The sequence below is a fragment of the Triticum aestivum genome, chromosome 6A (assembly GCF_018294505.1).
Source record: "Triticum aestivum cultivar Chinese Spring chromosome 6A, IWGSC CS RefSeq v2.1, whole genome shotgun sequence".
Lineage (NCBI taxonomy): Eukaryota > Viridiplantae > Streptophyta > Magnoliopsida > Poales > Poaceae > Triticum > Triticum aestivum.
In genome coordinates, this window is record NC_057809.1 from 606,401,392 (window position 1) to 606,429,243 (window position 27,852).

At 42.6% G+C, this 27,852-nt stretch overlaps 1 long non-coding RNA gene across 1 annotated transcript; it reads left to right on the forward strand.

The window, feature by feature from the left end:
- Window positions 1–22,458: 22,458 nt before the first annotated feature.
- Window positions 22,459–26,310, forward strand: LOC123128962 (uncharacterized). Its single transcript, XR_006463544.1, has 3 exons — window positions 22,459–22,838; window positions 22,913–23,475; window positions 26,105–26,310. It is a non-coding gene; the product is annotated as an uncharacterized lncRNA (long non-coding RNA).
- Window positions 26,311–27,852: the final 1,542 nt, after the last annotated feature.

The window sequence follows — 27,852 nt, forward strand, 5'->3', positions numbered from 1 at the left end:
TGTAAAAATTTACTTTTAAATGTAGAAGAAAATAGCCGAAACATATCATGGCAATTCATATGCAATAGACATGGCAACTTTTAATCCAAAAAAAATTTCATCAAAACATATCAACATGGGATCTAGTTTCGAAGATCTCATTGCGAGGGATTTAATGGTGAAAACGGATTTTCAATCGGATTTTTCGTTTAAGAGATAAAATATTTTAAAAACTGAAAATCCAAAAAGATTCCTACATGCATGCATGCGATGAGATGGCAATCTGTTTACATTAGAGACGTGTGGTGCGTCTCCCTTCGCACCACACGTGTGGCAGTTAGCGCGACCCTATATCTATTCTCAGCCGCCCAGCCTTATTATTTCTTCCTTTCTTCTTCTGTTTCTCACCCCATCATGGACGACATCTTACCTCGCACCTTTTTCCTCCTCCTCTCCCATGCATCCTTCCTTGAGCAGTTCTCCGACCACGAACGCGATGAGCTGCAATAGGCCATGCAGCATGCTGAAAAGCAGACCACACGATGCGCCGAGGTGACTGCGATTTTTTGCTGCACCGCGGCCGGCGAGCTGCCATGGTCACCGCAGTGACGACCTTTTTGCTACAACCGGGCATCCTACAGCTGGAACCGGTGCCCCCGCTGCTTCAATCGGCGAAAGGTCTTCGTGTCGTGGAGACGGACGGCGTGCTGCAGGCGACCTTAAGCTGCAACCGACCATCCATTTGCTGGAACTGACCTTAGGCCTACACATATTTAACATCCCTATCCACTAATTGAAATAGTAAACAAGCAAACATGAGCAAACAATCCAACTATAACAACAATCTGTCTAAACAGTCTGTAAAGTAGGACTAAATTAATATACTTCTATGACTCCAAAAATTACCACATAACAGAGAACTCATAAATGATTATTGTGTAAAAATTCCATGATATTAAAACACTCTAACTATCCAGAATATTCAGGACATAACAGAAATTTCCCGTTTTCATATAGCAACTCAAACTTGCAAACTGAGCTTGGTAAAGAGTAACCTTGACATTTTATTGAAATAAAAGATACAAAACATAATTACCAAAGTAGCATTAATCGTACATATATATAGTAAATTTAAATATTGGATTACCTCCCAACAAGCGCTTTTCTCCAAAGCCTTGTAGATAGGCATTGATATTGTTAAAAATATGTATAACCATGTGTTCCTCTATCATTATAGCCATCAGATCATGTGTCCATATCATTTGTGGCCGTCAGATGAATCTCCAATCTTGTCATTATATTTTATGGCCCAGCTGCCCTAAAGGGTGTTTCCTATTTGGCGCCTGGCGGGCGCACACTTTGCTTCTCTAGTCATAGTGGGCCGACCTATTCCTCCTATTATTTTCCTGTTAACCTTGCAAAATAGGTACGCCCTAAGTGAATCGAACAGGTAATCGCTCGTTCGATGTTAGCTGTAGTAACCAACCAGACCAGCTCACCTCTTGTGAATACAAACAAATTCTTTCTTCTGTTCGTGTCCCAAACTGATTTTTCCCACTGGATAGTTCTTATACATTTTATTTTTTTTATTTTTTTCGCAAATGTGTGTTTTTTAATTAAAACCTTTTTCTTTTCCAGAATTCATGCTTTTTTCAAACTTGTGATTTGTTTTCAAAACTAATGAACTTTTTTTAAAATCAATCTACTGCGACTTTCTTCCAAATCGAGAAACTTTTATTCAAATTCATGAACTTTTTTCAAAATTGGTGACCTTTTTTTTTCAAAATTGATGAAAAACTTCAAACTTGAGAATTTTTTTTCAAAATCAATGTTTCCAAAAAATTGTGATTTTTTTCCAAAATTAAGGAACCTTTTCAAAATCATAATTTTTTTCAATTTTCATGAACTTTTTCAAAATCGAGATTTTTTTTCAATTTTCATGAAATTTTTACAATGTAATGAACTTTTGTGAATTTGTCGAACTTATTTTCAAATTTCATGGGCTTTTTCAAATTCATGCACTTCTAAAAATTGGTTAATTTTTTAGATTCACGAACTTCTTAAATTTATTAACTTTTTCACATTCGTGATTTATTAATCAGCGTGAACTTCTTTTTGGAAAAGTCAACTGTTCTGCTGGTCAATGGGTCAACAGAGAACCGTCGAGGGAGCTTGGAAAGCCGATCGAGCTAGTCAACCGAGCGAGAGAGCAACGAGCCAGGGACAAACGGATCGAAGGAAAATGAGGTAGTTCTTGGGCCCACTCGAGTAGCACATGAGTGCCAGTTGGCTAGTAGGGCGCTTTATTCTTTTGCGCGGGGAAAGGGGTTTTATTCCAAATTGAGAGGGTTATAGTCGAAAGTCAGAAGATCCTCGATACATGGTGGTTCTAGATGCATCCACACAACCGTGGTACACTCGATATGACTATAATTTGCCAGACGAGCGGAAACTCCAGTTGGCTAGTAGGGCGCTTAAGAGCAAGTATAATAAGTTAGAGTCAGCAGGCTTTAAGGATTAAACTACTATACTTGTGCTGAGTTGGATGAGAGAGAAGGAAAGCGGGTTGTAGATTAACAACCGGATGTAACACGGACTCCAAAAAACGTGAGAGTGTACGGTGAATCATGCATTAGTAATACTACTCAGCAACTAATTACTTATACATATTGGCTATTAGGTTGAGTATATATGACATGACAACTTCATACAGCCCGCTGTTGGCTATACTATTAACTATCTCATCCTAAATAAAGGTCTGCTACTCTAAATGAAAAATATGACGCAGGCGAGTCATCTGTCCCGTTCCCCTTCTCTCCCACGCCATCCTCCTACCCTCTCCACCGTGATCAGGGCGATTTCTTCTCGCCGACGCACCGGTTTTCTCCGCCTTTTCCACTCGTCCGCTCCCCTGGTTGTTGGAAATATGCCCTAGAGGCAATAATAAATTGGTTATTATTATATTTCTTTGTTCATGATAATCGTTTATTATCCATGCTATAATTGTATTGATAGGAAACTCAGATACATGTGTGGATACATAGACAACACCATGTCCCTAGTAAGCCTCTAGTTGATTAGCTCATTGATCAATAGATGGTTACGGTTTCCTGACCATGGACATTGGATGTCGTTGATAACGGGATCACATCATTAGGAGAATCATGTGATGGACAAGACCCAATCATAGGCCTAGCACAAAGATCGTGTAGTTCGTATGCTAAAGCTTTTCTAATGTCAAGTATCATTTCCTTAGACCATGAGATTGTGCAACTCCCGGATACCGTAGGAATGCTTTGGATGTGCCAAACGTCACAACGTAACTGGGTGGCTATAAAGGTACACTACGAGTATCTCCGAAAGTGTCTGTTGGGTTGGCACGAATCGAGACTGGGATTTGTCACTCCGTGTGACGGAGAGGTATCTCTGGGCCCACTCGGTAGGACATCATCATATGCGCAATGTGACCAAGGAGTCACGGGATGATGTGTTACGGAACGAGTAAAGAGACTTGCCGGTAACGAGATTGAACAAGGTATCGGATACCGACGATCGAATCTCGGGCAAGTACAATACCGCTAGACAAAGGGAATTGAATACGAGATTGATTAAATCCTCGACATCGTGGTTCATCCGATGAGATCATCATGGAACATGTGGGAGCCAACATGGGTATCCAGATCCCGCTGTTGGTTATTGGACGGAGAGGTGTCTCGGTCATGTCTACGTGGTTCCCGAACCCGTAGGGTCTACACACTTAAGGTTCGGTGACGCTAGGGTTATAGGGAATAGATGTACGTGGTTACCGAAGGTTGTTCGGAGTCCCGGATGAGATCCCGTACATGACGAGGAGTTCCGGAATGGTCCGGAGGTAAAGATTGATATATTGGACGAAGGGTTTTGGAGTCCGGCAGTGTTCCAGAGGTACCGGGTGATGACCAGCATGACCGAAAGGTGTTTCGGGAGCCCCGGCAAGTGTTGGGGGCTTCATGGGCCAAGGGAAGGGGGCAAACCAGCCCACTAAGGGGCTGTGCGCCCCCCTCACCTATTCCCACGTGACCAGGGGGTTTGGGGCACCCCATCTAGGGTTCCCACCTCCTGGCTTGGGGGCCAAGTCACCCAAGGGGGAGATCCCATCTGCCCTGGCCGCCGCCCCCCTAGGGGAAACCCTAGGGCGCCTTCCCCCCCCCCTTGCCCCCATATATACTTGAGGTATGGGGGCTGCCCAACACGCAATTTAATCTCTCTCTTGGCGCAGCCCTACCTCTCTCCTCCTCATCTCTCGTGGTGCTTGGCGAAGCCCTGCAGGATTGCCACGCTCCTCCTTCACCATCACGCCGTCGTGCTGCTGCTGGACGGAGTCTTCCCCAACCTCTCCTTCTCCCCTTGCTGGATCAAAGCGTGGGAGACGTCATCAGGCTGCATGTGTGTTGAACGCGGAGGTGCGGTCCGTTCGGCACTAGGATCATCGGTGATTTGGATCACGATGAGTACGACTGCATCAACCCCGTTTACTTGAACGCTTTCGCTTAGCAATCTATAAGGGTATGTAGATGCACTCTCCTTCCCCTCGTTGCTAGATTACTCCATAGATTGATCTTGGTGATGCGTAGAAAATTTTGAATTTCTGCTACGATCCCCAACAGTGGCATCATGAGCTAGGTCTATGCGTAGTTTCTATGCACGAGTAGAACACAAAGTAGTTGTGGGCGTCGATATTGTCAATTATCTTGCCGTTACTAGTCTTATCTTGATTCGGCGGCATTGTGGGATGAAGCGGCCCGGACCAACCTTACACGTACGCTTACGTGAGACCGGTTCCACCGACTGACATGCACTAGTTGCATAAGGTGGCTGGCGGGTGTCTGTCTCTCCCACTTTAGTCGGATCGGATTTGATGAACAGGGTCCTTATGAAGGGTAAATAGAAATTGGCAATTCACGTTGTGGTTTTGGCGTAGGTAAGAAACGTTCTTGTTAGCAACCTATAGCAGCCACGTAAAAAAAACTTGCAACAACAATTAGAGGACGTCTAACCTGTTTTTGCAGCAAGTGATTTGTGATGTGATATGGCCAAAGGATGTGATAGATGATATATGTGATGTATGAGATGATCATGTTCTTGTAATAGGAATCACGACTTGCATGTCGATGAATATGACAACCGGCAGGAGCCATAGGAGTTGTCTTAATTTATTTATGACCTGCGTGTCAACATAAACGTCATGTAATTACTTTACTTTATTGCTAACCATTAGCTGTAGTAGTAGAAGTAATAGTTGGCGAGACAACTTCATGAAGACACGATGATGGAGATCATGATGATGGAGATCATGGTGTCATGCCGATGACGATGATGATCATGGAGCCCCGAAGATGGAGATCAAAAGGAGCAAAATGATATTGGCCATATCATGTCACTATTTGATTACATGTGATGTTTATCATGTTTTACATCTTATTTGCTTAGAACGACGGTAGATTAAATAAGATGATCCCTCACTAAAATTTCAAGAAAAGTGTTCTCCCTAACTGTGCACCGTTGCGAAGGTTCGTCGTTTCAAAGCACCACGTGATGATCGGGTGTGATAGATTCTTACGTTCGAATACAACGGGTGTTGACGAGCCTAGCATGTACAGACATGGCCTCGGAACACATGCGAAACACTTAGATTGACTTGACGAGCCTAGCATGTACAGACATGGCCTCGGAACACGGAGGACCGAAATGTCGAACATGAGTCGTATAGAAGATGCGATCAACATGAGATGTTCACCGGTGATGACTAGTCCGTCTCACGTGATGATCGGACACGGCCTAGTTGATTCGGATCATGTATCACTTAGATGACTAGAGGGATGTCTATCTGAGTGGGAGTTCATGAAATAATCAGATGAACTCAATTATCATGAACATAGTCAAAAGGACTTTGCAAATTATGCCGCAGCTTACGCTTTAGTTCTACTGGTTTAGATATGTTCCTAGAGAAAATTTAGTTGAAAGTTGATAGTAGCAATTATGCGGACTGGGTCCGTAAACTGAGGATTGTCCTCATTGCTGCACAGAAGGTTTATGTCCTTAATGCACCGCTCAGTGAGCTGAACCTCAAGCGTCAGTTGTAGATGTTGCGAACATCTGGCATACACGTTTTGACGACTACATGATAGTTCAGTGCGTAATGCTAAATGGTTTAGAATTGAGGCACCAAAGACGTTTTTGAAACATCACAGAACATATGAGATGTTCCAAGGACTGAAATTGGGATTTCAGGCTAGTGCCCACGTCAAGAGGTATGAGACCTCTGACAAGTTCCCTAAGCCTGCAAACTAAGGAGAAAAGCTCAATCGTTGAGCATGTGCTCAGATTGTATGAGTACAACAATCGCTTGAATCGAGTGGGAGTTGATCTTCCAGATGAGATAGTGATGGTTCTCCAAAGTCACTGCCACCAAGCTACTAGAGCTTCGTGATGAACTATAACATATCAGGGATAGATATGATCCTTGAGCTATTCACGACACCGCGAAAGTAGAAATCAAATAGGAGCATCAATTGTTGATGGTTAGTAAAACCACTAGTTTCAAGAAGGGCAAGGGCAAGAAAGGTATACTTCATGAAACAACAAATCAGTTACCGTTCTTGTAAAGAAGCCCAAAGTTGAACCCAAGCCCGAGACTAAGTGCTTCTGTAATAAGGGGAACGGTCACTGAAGCAGAACCACCCTAGATACTTGGTAGATGAGAAGGCTGGCAAGGTTGACAGAAGTATGTATTGGACATACATTATATTAAATATGTACTTTACTAGTACTCCTAGTAGTAGCAGGGTATAAGATACCGGTTCGGTTGCTAAGTGTTAGTAACTCGAAATAAAAGACTACAGAATAAACGGAGACTAGCCAAAGGTGAGATGACGATAGGTGTTGGAAGTGTTTCCAAGGTTGATGTGGTCAAACATCGCACACTCCATCTACCATCGGGATTGGTGTTAAACCTAAATAATTGTTATTTGGTGTTTGCGTTGAGCATAGACATGATTGGATTATGTCTATCGCAATACGATTATTCATTTAAGGAGAATAATGGTTACTCTGTTTATTTGAATAATACCTTCAATGGTCTTGCACCTGAAATAAATGGTTTATTGAATCCCGATCGTAGTGATACACATGTTCATGCCAAAAGATATAAGATAGTAATGATATTACCACATACTTGTGGCACTGCAATTTTAGTCACAATGGTATAAAACGCATGAAGAAGCTCCATGTTGATGGATCTTTGGACTCGCTTGATTTTGAATCACTTGAGACATGCAAATCATACCACATGAAAAAGCAACTTGTTGGAAGTAATACATCTTGATGTGTGCAGTCCAATGAGTGCTGAGGCATGTAGTGGATATCGTTATATTCTTACTTCACAGATGATTTGAGTAGATGCTGAGTATATTTACTTGATGAATCACGAGTCTGAATTATTGAAAGGTTCAAGTAATTTCAGGGTGAAGTTGAAGATCGTCGTGACAAGAGGAAAAAATATCTATGATATGATCATAGAGATGAATATCTGAATTACGAGTTTGGCACAGAATTAAGACATTGTGGAAATTGTTTGACAACTAATACAACCTGAAACACCATAGTGTGATGGTGTGTCCGAACATCATAACTGGACCCTATTGGATATGATGCATACCATGATGTCTCTTATCGAATTACCACTATAGTTTATGGGTTAGGCATTAAAGACAACCACATTCACTTTAAATAGGGCACCACACAATTCCGTTTGAGTCGACACCGTATGAACTATGGTTTAGAGAAACCTAAGCTGTCATTTCTTAAAGGTTTGGGGCTGCGACGCTTATGTGAAAAAGTTTCAGGATGATAAGCTCGAACCCAAAGCGGATAAATGCATCTTCATAGGACACCCAAAACAATTGGGTATACCTCCTATCTCGGATCCAAAAGCAATAGGGATTGTTTCTCGAATCTTGTCCTTTCTCGAGAAAGAGTTTCTCTCGAAAGAATTGAGTGGGAGGAAGATAGAACTTGATAAGGTTGTTGAACCTTTACTTCAACCAGAGAGTAGCACAGCACAGAAAAAATGTTTCTATGGCACCTGCCTCAGTTGAAGAGAAAGCTAATGATGATGATCATGGAGCTTCGAATCGAGTTACTATTGAACCTCATAGGTTAACAAGGGTGTGTACAACTTCTAAGTGGTAACCCTGTCTTAAAGGTCACGTTGTTGGACAATGATGAACCTATGAGCTATGGAGAAGCGAAGGTGGGCCCGGATTCCGAAAATTGGCTCGAGGCCATAAAATCCGAGAGAGGATCCATGTATGAAAACAAAGTGTAGACTTTGGAAGAACTACTTGATGGTCGTAAGGTTGTTAGGTACATGTGGATTTTAAGAAGAAGATGAACATGGACGGTAATGTCACCGTCTATGAAGCTCGACTTGTGGCGAAGAGTTTTTCACAAGTTCAAGCAGTTGACTACGATGAGATCTTCTCACCCGTAGCGATGCTTAAGTCTGTCGGAATCATGTTAGCATAAGCTGCATTTATGAAATCTGGCAGATGGATGTCAAAACAAGTTTCCTTACCAGCTTTCGTAAGGAAAGGTTGTATGTGATAAAATCAGAAAGGTTTTGTCGATCCTAAGGATGCTAAAAGGTATGCTAGCTCCAGCGATCCTTCCATGGACTAGAGCAAGCATCTCGGAGTTGGAATATACACTTTCATGGAGTAATCAAAGTTTATGGGTTTATACAAAGTTTGTTAGAAATTTGTATTTACAATAAAGTGAGTGGGAGCACTACGACATTTCTGATAAGTATATGTGGATGACATATTGTTGATCCGAAATGATGTAGAATTTCTGGAAAGCATATAGGGTTATTTGAAAGGTGTTTTTCAATGGAAAACCTGGATTAAGCTACTTGAACATTGAGCATCAAGATCTATAAGGATAGATAAAAAATGCTTAATGGTACTTTCAAATGAGCACATACCTTGACATGATCTTGAAGGTGTTCAAGATGGATCAGCCAAAGAAGGAGTTCTTGCCTGAGTTGTAAGGTATGAAGTTAAGACTTAAAGCTCGACCACGGCAGGAGAAAAAGGAAGGACGAAGGTCGTCCCCTATGCTTTTGTCATAGGCTCTATACGGTATGCCATGCTGAGTACCACACCTGATGTGTGCCTTGCCACATGTCTGGCAAGAGGGTACAAAGGTGATCTAGGAGTAGATCACCAGATAGCGGTCAAAATTATCCTTAGAGGAATAAGGATATGTTTCTCGGTTATGGAGGTGATAAAGAGTTCGACATAAAGAGTTACGTCGATGCAAGCTTAACACCTATCCAGATAGCTCTGAGTAGAGATACCGGATACGTATAATGGAGCAACAATTTAGAATAGCTCCAAGTAGAACAGTTATTTGAAATGGCTCCAAATATAGCGTAGAGATTTGCAAAGTACATACGGATCTGAATGTGACAGACCCATAGACTACAACCTCTCTCACAAGCAACATGATCAAACCCAGAACTCATTGAGTGTTAATCACATAGTGATGTGAACTAGATTATTGACTCTAGTAAACTCTTTGCATGTTGGTCACATGGCGATGTGACCCGTGATTGTTAATCACATGGCGATGTGAACTAGATTATTGACTCTAGTGCAAGTGGGAGACTGTTGAAAATATGCCCTAGAGGCAATAATAAATTGGTTATTATTATATTTCCTTGTTCATGATAATCGTTTATTATCCATGCTATAATCGTATTGATAGGAAACTCAGATACATGTGTGGATACATAGACAACACCATGTCCCTAGTAAGCCTCTAGTTGACTAGCTCGTTGATCAATAGATGGTTACGGTTTCCTGACCATGGACATTGGATGTCGTTGATAACAGGATCACATCATTAGGAGAATCATGTGATGGACAAGACCTAATCATAAGCCTAGCACAAAGATCGTGTAGTTCGTATGCTAAAGCTTTTCTAATGTCAAGTATCATTTCCTTAGACCATGAGATTGTGCAACTCCCGGATACCGTAGGAATGCTTTGGGTGTGCCAAACGTCACAACGTAACTGGGTGGCTATAAAGGTACACGACGGGTATCTCCGAAAGTGTCTGTTGGGTTGGCACGAATCGAGACTGGGATTTGTCACTCCATGTGACGGAGAGGTATCTCTGGGCCCACTCGGTAGGACATCATCATATGTGCAATGTGACCAAGGAGTTGATCACGGGATGATGTGTTACGGAACGAGTAAAGAGACTTGCCGGTAACGAGATTGAACAAGGTATCGGATACCGATGATCGAATCTTGGGCAAGTACAATAGCGCTAGACAAAGGGAATTGAATACGGGATTGATTAAATCCTCGACATCGTGGTTCATCCGATGAGATCATCGTGGAACATGTGGGAGCCAACATGGGTATCCAGATCCTGCTGTTGGTTATTGGCCGGAGAGGTGTCTCAGTCATGTCTACGTGGTTCCCGAACCCGTAGGGTCTACACACTTAAGGTTCGGTGACGCTAGGGTTATAGGGAATAGATGTACGTGGTTACCGAAGGTTGTTCGGAGTCCCGGATGAGATCCCGGACATAACGAGGAGTTCCGGAATGGTCCGGAGGTAAAGATTGATATATTGGACGAAGGGTTTTGGAGTCCGAGAGTGTTCCGGAGGTACCGGGTGATGACCAGCATGACCGAAAGGTGTTTCGCGAGCCCCGACAAGTGTTGGGGGGCTTCATGGGCCAAAGGAAGGGGGCAAACCAGCCCACTAAGGGGCTGTGCGCCCTCCTCACCTATTCCCACGTGACCAGGGGGTTTGGGGCGCCCCATCTAGGGTTCCCACCTCCTGGCTTGGGGGCCAAGTCACCCAAGGGGGAGATCCCATCTGCCCTGGCCGCCGCCCCCCCTAGGGGAAACCCTAGGGCGCCTTCCCCTCCCCTTGCCCCTATATATACTTGAGGTATGGGGGCTGCCCAACACGCGATTTGATCTCTCTCTTGGCGCAACCCTACCTCTCTCCTCGTCTCTCGTGGTGCTTGGCGAAGCCCTGCAGGATTGCCACGCTCCTCCTTCACCACCACGCCGTCGTGCTGCTGCTGGACGGAGTCTTCCCCAACCTCTCCTTCTCCCCTTGCTGGATCAAGGCATGGGAGACGTCACCGGGCTGCATGTGTGTTGAACGCGGAGGTGCCGTCCGTTCGGCACTAGGATCATCGGTGATTTGGATCACGACGAGTACGACTCCATCAACCCCGTTCACTTGAACGCTTCTGCTTAGCAATCTACAAGGGTATGTAGATGCACTCTCCTTCCCCTCGTTGCTAGATTACTCCATAGATTGATTTTGGTGATGCGTAGAAAATTTTGAATTTCTGCTACGATCCCCAACACTGATGTCCTGCGGGGCTCGTCCCATGACTTCTCTCTTCTCAACCTCCCCACCGTGGAACTCTCCCGCTGGCAGGAACCCTAGGACCATGAGATTCGTTGTCTTCGCCTTGTCCGGAGGACCTAAGAGGCTAAGACGCTGTCGTTGACAGAAGTTCATATCAACCAGCGGGACATCCCGAGGCAATTCCAAAAGGGAGACGCACCGAGCTCACCTCCTAGCATCACGAGGCATTCGTAAACCGTACTCCATCCTTTGAAGAGAGGGACGCCTCGTCTCTTTTGTCTCTACGCAGCAGAGAGTAGTAACCCTTGCCTCCATGACGACCTCCCCTGCTGCAGTGTGTGCCCTGTCTTCGGGATGGCGCTCGACGTGTGTGTGCCCAATACTGCCATGTTTCTATGGTCTGTCACCTCCCTCCAATTCACCTCCCCCCCTCTCTCTCTCTCTCTCTCTCCAAAGATTCGTGGTCTGGCCAACATAATTTGTAGATGGGGGCTATGAGCGTATTGTACGTCACTATCCTTCATGGCAACATGCATACATGTACTGCACTGCACGCTTTTAAGAAAAAGGGTTTTCCCCCGCTTTATATTATAAAGCAACGAACCAAGCTTCCAACACATCGATACAAAGTACAGTTAAGTCTTAGAGTCACGCTGGGGGCACAACAGGACATCTGCTGCACGTTTTCTTTCTCTTTGAAAAGGAGAGTGGGTTTTCAACTCTCCGGGTGTGTGCTCACAATAAACAGTAAATTAGAAAAAATATAACACAATATATATATATTTTTTTCAAAACTATGTGACTTGAAATATGCTCAAACTTCTTAGGTGCTTGGAAGATTTCATGTGGAAAAACGTTTGAGGAGCTCTACATAAGAACAAGAATTTTGGGCTCAAAGTTTTGAGCACTGATTTTGGTTTCTCATGTGTACACCTTTCTCTACATGATATTTCTTGACGAAAATTTTCTTCTTAAATACGCACAAGTGTGTGTATCATTCTTTATAGAAAGAGGGAGGTAGACTCCCAAAAAGTCCACTTTTAAAACTAAAATTTACAAGCAGCTAAAACGTTTGAGCGTATAGAATGTCAAAAAGTTTCAGATTTTTTTTATTTTGTTTTCAGTTTTTTTTTTGAATTTAAGGCCTGTTCGGTATCTCGCCAGTTTCAAAACTCCGCTCCATGCTAGGAGCTGGTTCCGAGCCACTCCGTAGGATTCCACTGCCGCTCCCTCCGCTCCGGGAGTCGCAGCCGTGGAGCCGAGTGAATCCGAACAGGGCTTTACTGTTCATGGAGGGTCTCCAACTGTCATCGACCACACCTTTCTGAACAGCGTTTGGGAAAACCATTTAACAGCACGCCATGTATTAGACGCTTAAACGACCTTGAACCATGGCCTTCCTCCTCCCCAAGCTCAACACACACGTCTTGCAAGCCTCCGGCGGAGCTGCTGCTGCTGGACTCCGTCAAGGGCTCAAGGCGCTGCTATCCATCGGCACTCACAAGAAGCTCCTTCGTTGTGTTGAGCTCCATCGTCGCTATGACCAACTCCATCAACGATACCGCGCTCGAGAGGATTGTCGTCAGGTCATCACCGGAGCTGCCGCTGCCGGAGTCCATGTGTCCGTCAAGGGGCTCGAGGCGCTGCTCTTCAGCGTTTCCATCACCATGCATCCACAGGAAGCTCTGGTTTCCGAAACGGCTTCACAAGAATTACGGGCTGCCGCGGCGCGGTGGCCGGAGGAGGACGGCCTCGAGGTCCAGCACATTGGTGAGCCCCTCGCGGCCGCCATCATTTGCGTTGTCCTCGAGCACACCGGTGAAGCCTGTAGTCAAGGACGTCGCAGCGGACAGCGGACTCCAGATGACCATCTACGCGGCGGCGGGTGGGGTAGCAACAACCCGCCCGCACGCCAAGCTGTTCTTCGGCCGATGCGCGCGCACACAATGGCCATGTTTTTAGTTTACTGAAGTACTGACGATGGAATATCTATAAATCACGTTTTCACAAATATCTATGAATCACGTTTCACAAAAACGACCACAAACTCAAATATTCAGGTTTACGAGAACCAAATTTTCTATACTCACGGATTAGTTAGAGTTGTCGAACGTGTTTTTATTCTGTTATAAGATGTCTTCCTGGTTTATAAATCCAAGAATGCGTTCTTCATGATTTCACCTATATCACAACAAAGAAGAGAAGACAGTGGTATCCCCATCCTAGACTTTACATTGGTGCTTGCATTTTTAGAATTTATTTTAGACCTTTTTTTTGCGGGTGAATAATGTATTACTCAACTCAAGAAGTTCATACAATCAGTCGTAGCAAGCTCCATAGCAGCCGTAGGACCCGAACCGATCCAAGTCATGGTTCTGCCTTCTAAACGAGCAAATCTAGCTATGCTATCACTAACTTTATTTTGGCTACGATTAACATGAGTAATACACGAATCACAAATAGACATGAGATATCTAATCTCCTTAATGAGCGATGAATAAACTGATCTATCCACCTCCTTTGCCTGGATCAACTTAACTGCAACAATAGAGTCCATCTCAATCTCGATAGGAAGCTCACTTTTCTGGATCGAAAACGACAACCCTTCCATGCATGCACATAATTCCGCTTCAAGAGCATCTCGACATGAAAAAAGTTGCCTACAAGAGGAAAAAATAATCTCACCCTTGTCATCTCTCAACACCATGCCAGCGCCTGCTGAGCCATCTTCTGCATAAGAACCATCAGAACTAAGTTTAACCCAGCCAGCCTTGGGAGCACTCCATTTAGGCCTCGTCTCTCTTGTAAATGCAGTTGACCAGTTAGAAGGGTTATCATAAGTGACAAAAGATTTCCCTTTGCTTACATCCAAGGATAGGTCAATCTTAATACCGACAAGAGAATCAAGGTAGCTCACCAAAAAACGCCTCGAGGCTTCCATAGGTGGTGCCGGTTTGTAATGGACCACCTCGTTCCTAATATGCCACGCCCGCCACAACAACATTAGTAGCATGGACCTTTCAATATCCGAAAGAGGCTGTAACACATGTAGCAGCCATTCTTTACTGATGTTTTGCATGGAATTAATACTAGGCAAGGACCAAACATCTGTCATTTGACGATGTGCGCGGCTGCACGGGACATCAACTCCAACTTCTCTAGACCTAAATTAACTGTGTTTATTGGAAGTTAGTGCCAAAAAACCTCCCCATAGTTCTCATAAACTAGCCTTAATATTAGACAATCTGTTAAAAGTGACCTTTTCTCTCCGCAGTTTTACGTGAAGATGTCATTTCCATATCTTTTTGGCGGGTTGTAATTTCACCCACTACCATGCCCATGCCCACGCCCGCAGCCTCCCGCTCCTGCCACCGCCACCCTCCGCCGCAACACCCCTGCCGTAGCCGTCCGCGCCGCCACGCCCCTCGCCGGCGGCCACCGCACCGCCCACCCTCATGTGTGTCACCGATTGACGGGTCCTAGGCATTATTTATATTCTTTGTTTAACAAAAAATAAAATAAAAATGGATTTAGGGAAAATAAATAACGGAACTGACAAGATATGTACCAGAAAACTTTCCCCAACTTTCACGCGAAGGAAAAAAACCTAGTTTGAAGAGGAAATTTTTATGAGGAGGGCTGTTGTAGTTGCCCTTATAGCATTTACAGCCGGCATCTTGAAACGTCCGTGGACGCGCCTGATCAGTGATCGGACAGGAGAGAAGAAAAAAGTGACCCAATCGGAACCCTCATATCATCCTTATACGTCACGGTTGTCCACGAAACCTCATATTGAGGACAAATGCAGGAAGAATATAAGGACTCGCGGACGCGCCCGGATAAGCGCGGTCAATCCGCCACGTAGGACACGGCCAACCTTGAACCACCTTTTCTCCTTTTTTTATTCATTATTTTCTTTCTCTCTCTCTTCATCTCAACCAATTACGTGCAAGTGCAAATGGGCAAACATACGAGAGAAAAAAAATGAGGAGTGTGGCTGCATAGTGGGATAAATAAAGGCTTAAAACATACACCGCGAGCATTTATGGGGTCTGATTTGCTAAATCCGGTTATAGATGCTCTTAAGTCTTCCAAGCAAGCAAGCCTTCGTTGATCTAGTCTTGTTGCTTGCTGGTTCTCGTCGCAGCGTCATCCACAAGAAAGGAGAACTGTTCAAAAAGATAGAAGAAAAATGGAACAAGGAACTACTATCAATCTGGACCAGACGCAGGACGCATGATATTCTCCTCTGGCTGTCGGCTTTTTCTTCAAGTAGCGGTTTGCGCGTGTGGTGCCAGATTCCTCCCGCCGTACGTTCAACGACATGGACATATCCGCGCAAACGAAATAAACGACAGCAATGACATACAAGGGGTGGACTAGTTCAAATCGGGTTTGGGCTTGGGTCGTTGATGCCAACGTTCTTTCTTTGGAACGTGGACGGGGAAATCTCCATTCGGCGCCATTTTTCGCGCTTGTTTTTCACACAGACCCCATCGACGGCCCCTGCCGCAAGTCTCTCATCGCTGGTGCCGGCCGCCGGCTTTTTCGCCGCCGGGCCATTGGTAACGGAGGAGAGGCGGGCCATTGGTAACGCTGGTACCTCACTCCAATGCGGACCCGATACACATCTTTCTCAGTCTCCTTAATCAACGCACGAAGTTATTGAGCTGTCTGTCATTGTGTGGGTGGAGGGAGCGTGCCGGCAAGTCGCCAATGACTTGTAGACAGGGACTACTAATCAAAGCAAGTGGATCCAGCCAGGAAAGAGAGTGACATGACATCTGCCTACTTGTCTTCGGCCAGAGTATACTCTACAAATCGTTTGAATTCTTCTTCCGGTCGACCGGTCCAATGGGTTTGTTTTGCTGAATTTCGGAGGAAAATCGGAAGAATGGGCGAACTGTGGAATATGTACACGTAGAATTAGGACCAGAGAATCGGGTCGCTAACTGTGCTGGACAACATTTTGGAAGAATTGGTCATCCACCCCAACGCTCCTACCTACCTATTAGTGGTGGTACAGATGAAAAGCGAACGAAAATAAACAGATAGTAAATCATATTTTCCAATACCAGATAATTGTCTGTGCGTCTTAATGGACGCACGCATATTTTGTATGCAATCATCATGATTTACCTTATATTCTGGTGGTAATTTGACTACATACTAAAAATGCATTTAGCTGCCAACTGAATCATTACTTATTGACTTATCAAAGAGAACATGAGTTTATTTGACCCCGCAAAGAAAATTGATTTTATCCGGCAATAAGGTAGTCAGCACTATGAAAATACCCGTCTTTGCCAAGTGCCTACAAGAAAACATTCGGCAAAAATGGGAACTTGGCAAATAGGTGCTCTGCCACTAGGCAAAGCAGGCTCATTGTTAAGTGTTTTCTACTCCCTCCATTCCTAAATATTTGTTTTTCTAGAGATTTCAACAAGTGACTACATACGGAGCAAAATGAGTGAATCTACACTCTAAAATATGTCTATAACTCTATATACATTCGTATGTGGTAGTCCATTTGAAATCGCTAGAAAGACAAATATTTAGGAATGGAGGGAGTATAAGACAACGGGCAAACTACTTAAAAGCAATAAAATGCTTGTATTGTTTATTTTTTGGGTGGGAGCTAAAAATGGGTTTTTTCTTGAAGTTATAGCTCATTTTTATACATGCAACTCAAAATTTAATATTATTTGGTAAATGGGTAGAAATGCAATTCATGTCTTACAATTAGAAATTGGTTAAAAATGGTAAATTTTGGCATTAGTAACACAATGTAGTATGTTCCATGTTTGAAAAATTAGGGATGTTAAAGATAAAAAAAAAGTTGCCATACTTAAGTCATTTAGTGCATTTCTAGGCATTGAACGGATATAAATAAAATTTGAAGTAGAAGTGCATGAAAAATGTTGGCCTGATAAATTTTAATTGTTTTTTAGTCTATGATTTGGCCTAATACAAGAACAGAAGAGGAATTCCAAACATATGTGTCATGACTCAACCCGAACATGGAGTTATATTAATTCTAAAAAATACAAAGGAAATATGAAAAACATAAAATCTGGCATGCTGCCATGATATGATCCCTAGAGGATGTGGTAAAAATTTGATAGAATTTGCAAAAGTTGTGATGTACACCGCTTAGAAACCGGACCATATTTGAGGAAGAATCTAGGTTTCGTGATGGAAAGGGCCAGACTTGAAGGCGAAACAACCACTGCTTTATTGGTTGACCTTAAAATTTATTGTACACTCAACGTACAACCATTACAATTTCCATGTCTAAGTTTGAAATTTTATGGGATTAGTTTTCTATATTTAAGTCATTTAGTGCATTCATAAGCATTTAATGGATATAATTAAGAACTGGAGCAATTGAGCCGGTTTCCAAAGCAAACCAGTGGAAAAAATCAGCAAAACTAGAAATTGAGGTAGGCTCTGGAGGGAGGACGAAGGAAACAAATGTAAAATCAAACCTTAAGTATTTTCTAAATAAGAGAATATTTATAAAATGGAGTTCGGCAGATTGACTTAGGATATGAATAATATTGATCCCCAATATAAAACATATAAGGAGTGGTATAATGTGGTAAAGAATATGTTCAGACTAATTACATTGTTTAACACACATAGAAAATTTATAACACACAGATATTGTTTAACACACACACACACACACACACACACACACACACACACACACACACACACATCATTTATAATACATGGATGTATAATACTAATCAACCATTTTCCCTATATCTAGCAATGTATTGAGATTTCTAGAGATTAAATAAGACTTGAATTTATTTTCTAAAGATACATTTATCTGATTTGATTCACTAAGACTATGGTTAAGGCTGTAAGGCAAGATGCTCTTTTTAGTTTTTCCATATTTAGTCATGCATCTCCAAATTCTCTAGGATTTTTTTCTTCACTTAAGACATATTCTAAAAGGTGTTTGCATTCTTTTCCCAAAATTCAGTGATCATCACTTATCATCGCCGTTGACGCTCGTCAATAGACACTTTCTTCTACGAAAAGGAGTTCCTAAACTTCCCCTACCTGCCTTCTAAACACATGCTCCCACTATTTACCTTTGGGTTTTCGGATTTTTTTATCGCGGTTCTTTATTAATACTTCAATTCTCTAAGCTTACAATACATTCATATTTTATTATGTTCAACCGACCATCTTTCACAACCGCCTACAAATAACTCTGGGTTGCGCAAGAAACCGCCATGGTGCCTCATAAAAATCACACTAAAAATGAATTAAACATCCTCATGGAGGAAAAAAATCAATTAATATTCTTGTTCAACTACCAATCTTTGTACACAAAACACCTTAACACTCTAAGGCAATAAATTCTAGATATGTTTTCACTAATAAGAAATCATGGATACATCACTGTGTAGGATATGTGACGATGTATCCATAAATAACTTGGGATAAATTAATTTTTTGCCCAAAGTTGAGTGACGCTGATCACAATCCAAAGTTCATTAGCACTTGACCATGGTACTTGATTGGATTAGATGATTCTGGCCATATCTATCCCTCCTCCACTTCTCACGCGTCACTCTTCCATAGTCGTTGCCCAGTGCTTGCCTCGTCATCACATCTTCCTCTTTTCTCATCAATGCCCAACTCCCGTACCTTCACTGATAGAGCATTGTGGGCGCCACAGCCGAGAGGCATGATAAGAGTGATGGTAGAATACTCTCTCACTCACAACAACCGCATGAGGAGTGGTGGTGGTGGCAGGGTCGTCCTGATATTTCAGGGGCCCGGGGTGAAAATCAAACCGGGGCCTTTAATATAAAGTAAAAAACAATAATTAAATTATTACTATACGGGAAGAAGGGTGGACACCCGATGGTTGCCCTGAGGAGAGCGGACAGAGGCATCACTGGAAGAGAATATGCCTACCTTGATTCATCGCCGGAGGATAAATGACCATAAATGTGCCGAATAATATGTGGTGTCACACTAGACAAGGAGGAGGGACTCAGCTAAGATGAGCAACCTCGCCCGGGATCGTTCCACAGGGTCAAGGCAATTTTTCTCTACCCCATGGATTGACGACGAAAAAGCCATAGTCCGGAATTGATGCCCTGGCGGGCTGATGCACGTTGATTAACTGAAATCCCTGTAACCAACCAAAGCCCGAGCCACATACGAGATGAGGAAATCCAGGCTCTAGGGATCATTGTATTATAGTACAAAACCCCTCAAAACCAAATCTGTACCTCAGGTGCTGTCAATGAGTATGTACTTCTGCAAGCCAATGAACAACCAGGAGCCCGCATCCGAGACAACCAAAATTGCTTTGCTTCTGGACCAATAATAATACCTAATCTTTCACGATCTGGACAAAAAAAAATTATCTAACACATCATGGCGACAAGGTAGACTATAGATAGAAATATTAACATGTCATGAAGAGCACGAAGCTAGTCATTTTGATTTGACACTCGATGTACTGCATCGCTGCCACCAATCCTATGCTCCATTCATCACATGCCGCGATGGGGCAAATAGGAGGTAGACATGGCGACTAACTAGGAGAATAAGAGGCTCGTGCGATCGCTTCTCGTTCACGCGTGACCTATCGCATTCAAGTTACTCACAGCATGCCTTTGGGCCAGCCGCAACCTACAACAAAACTGAGCGTATACATGGCCTTGGGGGCCCCTTGGTTTCATGGGGCCCGGGGCGGCCGCCCCGCTCGCACCCCCCTCAGGACCGGGCCTGTGTGGTGGTGTTCATGTCGTCTCCGGCGTGAACATGCATGGAAGATCAATAGTGGTGCCGAAATCAACTGCACTGCGGCAAACTGTGTTGTTGTGCTTGCCTATGTTCAATTGTCGATTTTTTTTCTAACTACATCATGAATCCATGGAGCTAGGTGGTTGTGGGGATCTATGGCCAGGGCTAGGGATGGAGACCAGAGCAAGATGCCTTGCTCGATATAACCTGTGGTTGGTGTTCTTCATTTATGGATTGAAGAAGAACATGAGAAAGAGGATGAACATGAATGGAGGCATAAATGTCTAAGAGGGCAAATGATCAAGTGATATATCAACTTCATGGCATTTATATACTTCATATCAATGGCCCCCCAGCTTATATATGGAGAATTTATTAGTTATCCTTTTGCCGGGTATTTCTGTGCAAACCGCACTCTAACCAAAATACCCAAAGCAGATCAACTTGCGCTTTCAAACAACCTATTTTGGGGGGCATTTATTCCAAAAAAGTTTTATGAATCATTTGCATCACATAATATGGTGGATACCACATATTACTAGTTTTCTCTTGAAAGGTAATATGTCATCAACAATTTTGTAGGATTAATATATTATTCTCCATTTATACAAAGATGGAAGAAAATAATTAAATGACATAAAGGATGAAATTGAACATGAAAAATATATCATTTAATTCTAACTTTTGATTTTTCGTACATGCATGTGGCACGTCCTTGCCATTTATTCTTGTTGAAAAAACCACAAACGTGCATTTTATCACGCAACTCTACAAGTTGCATATGTATCCATGTATAGTGAGTAATTCTACTAGTTTATGGTTACCTCTAAATATCTGGATCAAGATCCTAGGACTCACTAAAGCCATGGAGAAAACATAATTTGTCTAAGTCCGAAATTTTTGTATGTGAAGCAAAAACATGGAAGCGATATAATAATTAAAAACTACCCAATCTCAAAGTGGCTGTATAGTTGTACTTAATTTTATGTAATGTTTCCAACAAAACTTTTAGGCTAGCCATAGTGGGGGTAACTTAGGTAGTAACTTAACAAATCCCAAGATAATTTTACTTATGTGGCAAGTATTTAATGAGGAATGAGGTGCTTGTGGTAACATAATATGTTACTGTAACATAGCGCTTCCCGAGGAAAAATGAGTATATGAGATAATAAATGAAGCAATCTATGATACTACTACTATGTTACTTTGCACTATGAAGATAGTAACTTAGACTAATGTCATATGCATGACACTAGTCTAAGTCACTCCCCACTATGACCAGCCTTAGGCTTTACTGTGTGGTCAATAAAATAGTGAAAACCAATATACCCCCCCCCCCCCCCCCGCCCAGATGCACATGGCATTTAAGGAGATACATAGTGACCAAGACGCGCTGTGATAGGCCAGCGTTATATTTGAGGTTGTGAAAATGAGCTATCATGTGCCCTAAAAAATGAAACATTTAATTGTGTATATACATGGAATTGTGTGAGTGTGGCGGGGTGGGTGGGGGGGGGGGGTGGATCCTCTAACATGAAGGAGGGAAGTCACCTAAGCTACAATGCAACCTAGTGTAAAACAGAGAAGGAAAGTCACAAGTACTGTAGCGAACACTGTATTTATCTACCGTAGCAGGTACTGTACACAATTACTGTTGATATAAATAAATTTAAAATTATTTTTGTTGCACCATAATTTTATTTGTATGTAATTTTTGTAAGTTTATGAAGTAGATTTGTAATTTACAAATTAAATCAAGTCATTTAAACTTTAATCACATGAAAGTGAAGGAGGGAAGTTAGAAAACTGTAGCTTAGGTGACTTCCCTTATTCAGAGGGACTATTATGTAGTACTCCTAGTTGTTAGATATATCGATTTCATTATCAACTAATATGGGACCGAGGAAGTATATATATATGGAGTAAACATATTCTATAATGGTTAATTTACCCAACATGGGTTTCAACATGACCTTAGAATTGGCCCCCATCAGTTTAGGCGTTATACAGTCTCTACATGTTTCTTTGTATTTCACCTCTTTTTATTTTGGTTTTGTGAGAATACTTCGTTTGGCTGTGTACATCTTAGTTATGCAGAGGCCAGATGTAATTTTTATAATTTTTTAAGTAATAAAGTGCCCCATATCGAAAAAATATTCTATAATGGTGAGACAGGAATAGTTTAAAAGTATCTTCCCGCTTACGCACGCTGTAAATGATCTTCCCGCCTACCCACGCTGTTGATATAGACAACCAGTGTCACCGGAGAAACTACAACCATGTCGTTCTCCTACTAGCCTCAACCTACTGCTTCCATCTGTCATCACAAATTCCATAAAAATAGTTGATGTGAGAAACGACTCTCCGGTTTTCTCATTCTCTAACTCTGCCATACGGCTGCCGTCCGGCCTCAGCCGCAAGAGCGAGGAGGGCGTGGAACTCGCCGGGCCGGTGGAGGCAGGCTTCGAAGCGGCCAGCACACGGCCGGTTGCCCGGTTGGTCGAGGTCCGGTTGCCGTCGGACGAGGGCGTCTCTTCCATCTCAATACAGTACTAGACGGTGAGGAGGAGATGCTATGCAGTAGAACAGCAGCGTCAAGGTTTAGCACCCCGGCGGCCCTCGCGGCTCCAAGTGAGTCTCCGAATTTACATAATTTTTGTTCATGCTTGGAGTCAGTAGATAATTGATCCTTCTCCTGTCTGCAGATGGATGGTCTACGGCGATGCTGTGTAAGACCACGCGGCCAGCAGCTACGACGGTTCTGGCGCTCCTGCTAGAGCCACCCCATGGCGACGAGCACATACAAGGGCCAGCGGCGTGCCCACCGGCGGTAGTCGTGGTCCACAACGAAGAGCCTGTGGACAAGGACGCTGACGATGTGGGGCAAGGGCCTCCAGCATGGCTGCTTCAACGGCGGCGAGCGACAGGCCGGCGCCACACCTATAGCCAGGCCAGGCCAGGCTAGAGGGCTATAATAACGCCACCTACCATGAGCTCAGGCTCTCAGCAGCTCCACCTTGTTTGCATCCATTCCGGAGAAAGTTTAGATAGAGCTGCTATATTTTGCTTTAGTTTCCGCTGGTTATTTAGATGATTTTAATGGGATATGTGGAACATTTTTTTTTGAGGAATTGTGAAACAAATAGCTGCTAATGAACATATTAACTTGTTTGATGTTTTCAGATTAAGAGAAATTCAACTGCGAACGAGATGAGAAGGGTTACGAATACTTGCAAAAGCAGAGCTCATTGCATCAGGCAATCTTCTGGTGAACATTTTTTTTCTTTTACAAACTATTATTTACATGTCTTACTATTTCTTTTGAGAAATTTACATTTCATACTACTAAGTTTCCTCCTTTGAAATGAATTGGCAGTACACCTGATATTTCCTCGAAAAGTTTTTTTCATGTCATTTTTTTGTGCGAAACTTATTTACATGTCATGTGCAAAGTACTTGGGACCCGTTGGAATTTGTTTTGGAATTCTACATGCCATGTGCAAAATTGCATGTCATACTAAGTCAGCTGTTCCTTTTTTAAAAAAATTTAAAAATGTTTTTGAGGGGTTGGAAATTTGTTTTGAGAGGACGACGATGGGTTCCCTCGAACGGTTCTTTTTTTTTTAGAATCGCCCGAGCGGTTCTTAGTGCTGCTTGCTTTTAGAACGGCCTGCTCTTCTGACGGCCCAGCTATCTCAATCCAACAGCCCAACTCTGTGGTCTTGTGTGTTTCAACATTCGAAAGAAGTTGAGATACTAAGGCCGTTTGCAAGGCCCACACGGTGTAACAGGCCCGTTTCCCAACATCTGAAGGAGCGTTCTTCTCAGACTTCTTTCAAATTTCTTTCTGGGCCGGCCAATCGTGAAAACGAGAGATCGCCTCGAATTGTTTAAAAAAAAATCTTCAAAGCTGAATTGGACCGCGTCACTCCACCGGCCACCGGCTCCGCCGCGGCGCCGCCCAATCCCCAACCGACCAAAAGTCAGAGCCTTTCTAGAAGCTGGTAACTATGGAATTTCTGGCATGGCAAGTGACCCCCTTCTCCTCTCCATCCACCCCTAAGAAAAAGTCGCGGTCTCTAAACTTACTAGCTAAGCATGATTCAGCACCCCGAAACTTCACACCGCCGAGCCGATCGAGGCAACCGCGATGCGGTTGATACGCGGGTGGATAGCTGTATATTACATGTGGGACTGCTGCTGCGGCCTGGACCAGAAAACTACACGTACACACCTACCGTCGCCGAAACCCTAGCTACAGAAGCGCGGAGAAGTTGTCGCAGAAGGCGTCGGAGGCAGGGAGCGGGATGATCGCCTCGGAGGCGTGGTTGGGGGCGCGCCGCCTGGCGCCAGCGCAGGTGGGGGCATGGGAGCAGGCGGGTCGATCGGGGTCCGGGGAGGCAGCCGGCGTGGTCGGCGACAAGGAGCAGGTCTATTTTCTAGCCTTCTCTCTAAGATCTTGTGTGCTCTGGTGATTCCGTGTTTAGGGATTTGTCTTGATTTGCTGCTTGCGATAGTAAACGTGCAAGGAAACTATGGATCATACCCCCCCCCCCCCCCCCCCCCCCCAACCCACACCCGGATAGGGCTAGCACAATCGCTCCCAGGTTATAAATTATTTTATTATTGCCAATTTCGAGAGCTGACCTGGTAGATTACCTGATCTAGGTAGGTGTGATTGTAAAATAACGCCACGAAATTTTAAAGTGGGTACTGGGATTCTGCTCATCACCTGTTCTACATTGTATTTGATTGCATGTTGCCTTTGTAGGCACTAGGCAGATCATGTGTCTACAAACTGTTTGGATCTGGTTCAGATCTTTGAAAAAAAAAAGATCATCCAGGATTAACCCTTGGAGGCATTTTTTTTATAGAAGAAATCTCTAAGCACCACAGGCCACTCAGGACTTAAGACGGGGTGGGCTAGCTCGCTCCCTGCGAGCCTAACCAACAGGGTGACACCCTGTTCTCGGTTTAGTACTGGTGTTTGCTGTTTGGATCTCAGGACCAAGCGAACTGAATCCAAAGAGTGACACAGTTCATGAGAATGGTGCCAGTCTTGTCAAGTGTGTATACAAATTCTAGTTCCTCACCAGCCTCTTAGGTTGCACTTGACACCACGATGATCCCAAAACAATCTATTTGGTTAAATTCATCAGATAATATCTCTGGCTTTATCATTTAAAGCATTGAGGTTTGTGACAGAAAATACCAATAGAAGTAACATTGAGGCGCACCAACGGAGAGAGAGGGAACACATTATTTTTCCTTCTTCATTTGAAGTGTCTTTTAAAACTTATGGATGATCAACAATTGATTTTTTAACGTAGTGTTCTTTTACCTAGCTCACCAATGATTTGAGTTGGGGTTATCCTTTTTGTGATCGATCATTACTGTCTCACCTGATGCAGTTATGGGATCTTGTTGATACAAAGTCTATGTAGGTATCTTGTTCATTTGTATCTTCTTCACTAAAATTACATAGTTATTGGCAAAGCATTCTGAAATATTACTTGAGCTACCTGATTGTGTATAATAAGTAATAGCAGGAGTTGGCACTACTACTGTATAATAAACTATTTTTAACATAACAAGAATTTCAAAGGAATGGCTCATCCATAGATCATGTTTCACCACAGTGCAATTTTAGTCTTTCAACAGTTCTAATGTGGAGTTACACGGGGAAAGATGATGTGAAATGTATTTTTTATTACAAAAATTCCGAAGTTTACATTTATAAATTCAGTACCCCTATAACTTAAAGTTCATAATTAAGTTATGTGTACTGGAAAAATGAGGCCAGGTTGTAACTGCTACCATGCTTATGGTTCTTTTCTGGTAAGCAAACTGATGCTACTAGTGAAAAAATTCTGATGTTATAATTTTGTTTCATCCAGGAAGACTATTATGATTACAATGAAGAAACTGACGACGATGACGACGACGATGATGACTACAAATCCCCGCCTTCTAGCCCGAAAGGCCCGCTTATCATTGCATGACAATGATTTGATATAGATGTCCATACTTATATTGTGTGGGGATATCTTTTTGATATCATTTCAAATATTACCATAGAGGAGTGCAACTGTTTCATTCATTATAATCATTCATTGTAAATATTTGTCATATACTCCCTCCGTTCCTAAATATATGTCTTTTTAGAGATTCCAATAAGGGACTACATACAGAGTAAAATGAGTGAATCTACACTCTAAAATATGTCCATATACATCCGTATGTAGTTTGTATTGAGATCTCTAAAAAGAATAATATTTAGAAACAGAGGGAGTATATTTGTTGGTTTTATTTCACTTTATTACACCCATGTTCTGAGTGGAATAATGCGCACAACATCTTGTTTCTTCGTCTTCTCAAGGCTGGCTCAACGTTTTGTTTTACACATTAGCGAGTATTCTATATACTAGTCTTAGGTTTCAATATCATTATCAAACTGTTGTCAAGAACACCTATATGGAACTTTTAGCGGAAGCGTTTGGCGACCATGACAATAGCTGCGGAAGACAGTAGGAAGCTGCCTTCACAACCGTTGGAGACAGTCTCCATCACCAAAAAATGAACCCAATATTGCCTATATATGTGGTGCAATGGACACGGGACTGAACCTAGATTGTTGGTTTGCATCTCCGATCATGGTGCATATGTGAGAGAGGTGTGGTGAGCCACACCCCAACTTTTCTGCCGAGTAATTCCAACACTATGCATACTTGTAAAGCACTATGCGTTGCATTTTGACTACTTAGGAGCTTAGATAACCAAAGAATGAATGAATATTGACATATCATATTATAACAAGTAAACATCTAAGTTTGTAGTCATATATGTATGATGTAGATGTATACTTAATTCTGGTAGTTTATCCCATTAAAAATAAAATTGTAGCTACAAAATATTCAAAGACTGCATGGTATAATACTGCACAAACTCATGTAAAATATATCCAGCATTTGTCTTTAGGTACTTGTATTGTAGTTTTGAGTAACTAGTATTGCATCTTTAAAGATAAATGGAGTTTATGAACACATAGTCAAAGCTTTGAACAACAAAAAACATAAAGTGAATGTGAAAGGCAATTCGTTTAGAAGAAAAAAGAACTATGGAGAAGTAAAGTATGGAAGAGTCTAGAACAAATGAGAAGTGCCTGTGATGTTAGGTTTGTGCATATTATGCATTGTTAATCATAAATAGAAAAAAGGGATGCCAATTTGTTTAGAAGAATTATGGATAATTGAAGTATGGAAGATTCTACAACAAATAAGAAGTGCTTACATATGTTTGTGCATAATGTGCATTGTAAATCATAAAGTGAAGGTAATTCATTTGGAAGAAAAATGTTTGGATAATTATATTATGGAACATTCTAGAAAAAAGAGAAGTGCTTGTGTTTTGAGGTTTGTGTGTTGTCTTTAAGCTCAACTCAGGTTGTAAGAGGATGTAGATATTTTACACATTGACTAAAATACCATTTAATCTAAAGAGATAAGTTAGAATATCCAAGGTTGATCTCCATAAAAGATTGTGATTTTTTTATTGTGGGAGGTCCAAAAGAGTGATCCTTACTACTACTCATTTTCTCAACTTACGTGCCTCCATATGATCAAAATTTATCATGGGATTTACTAGC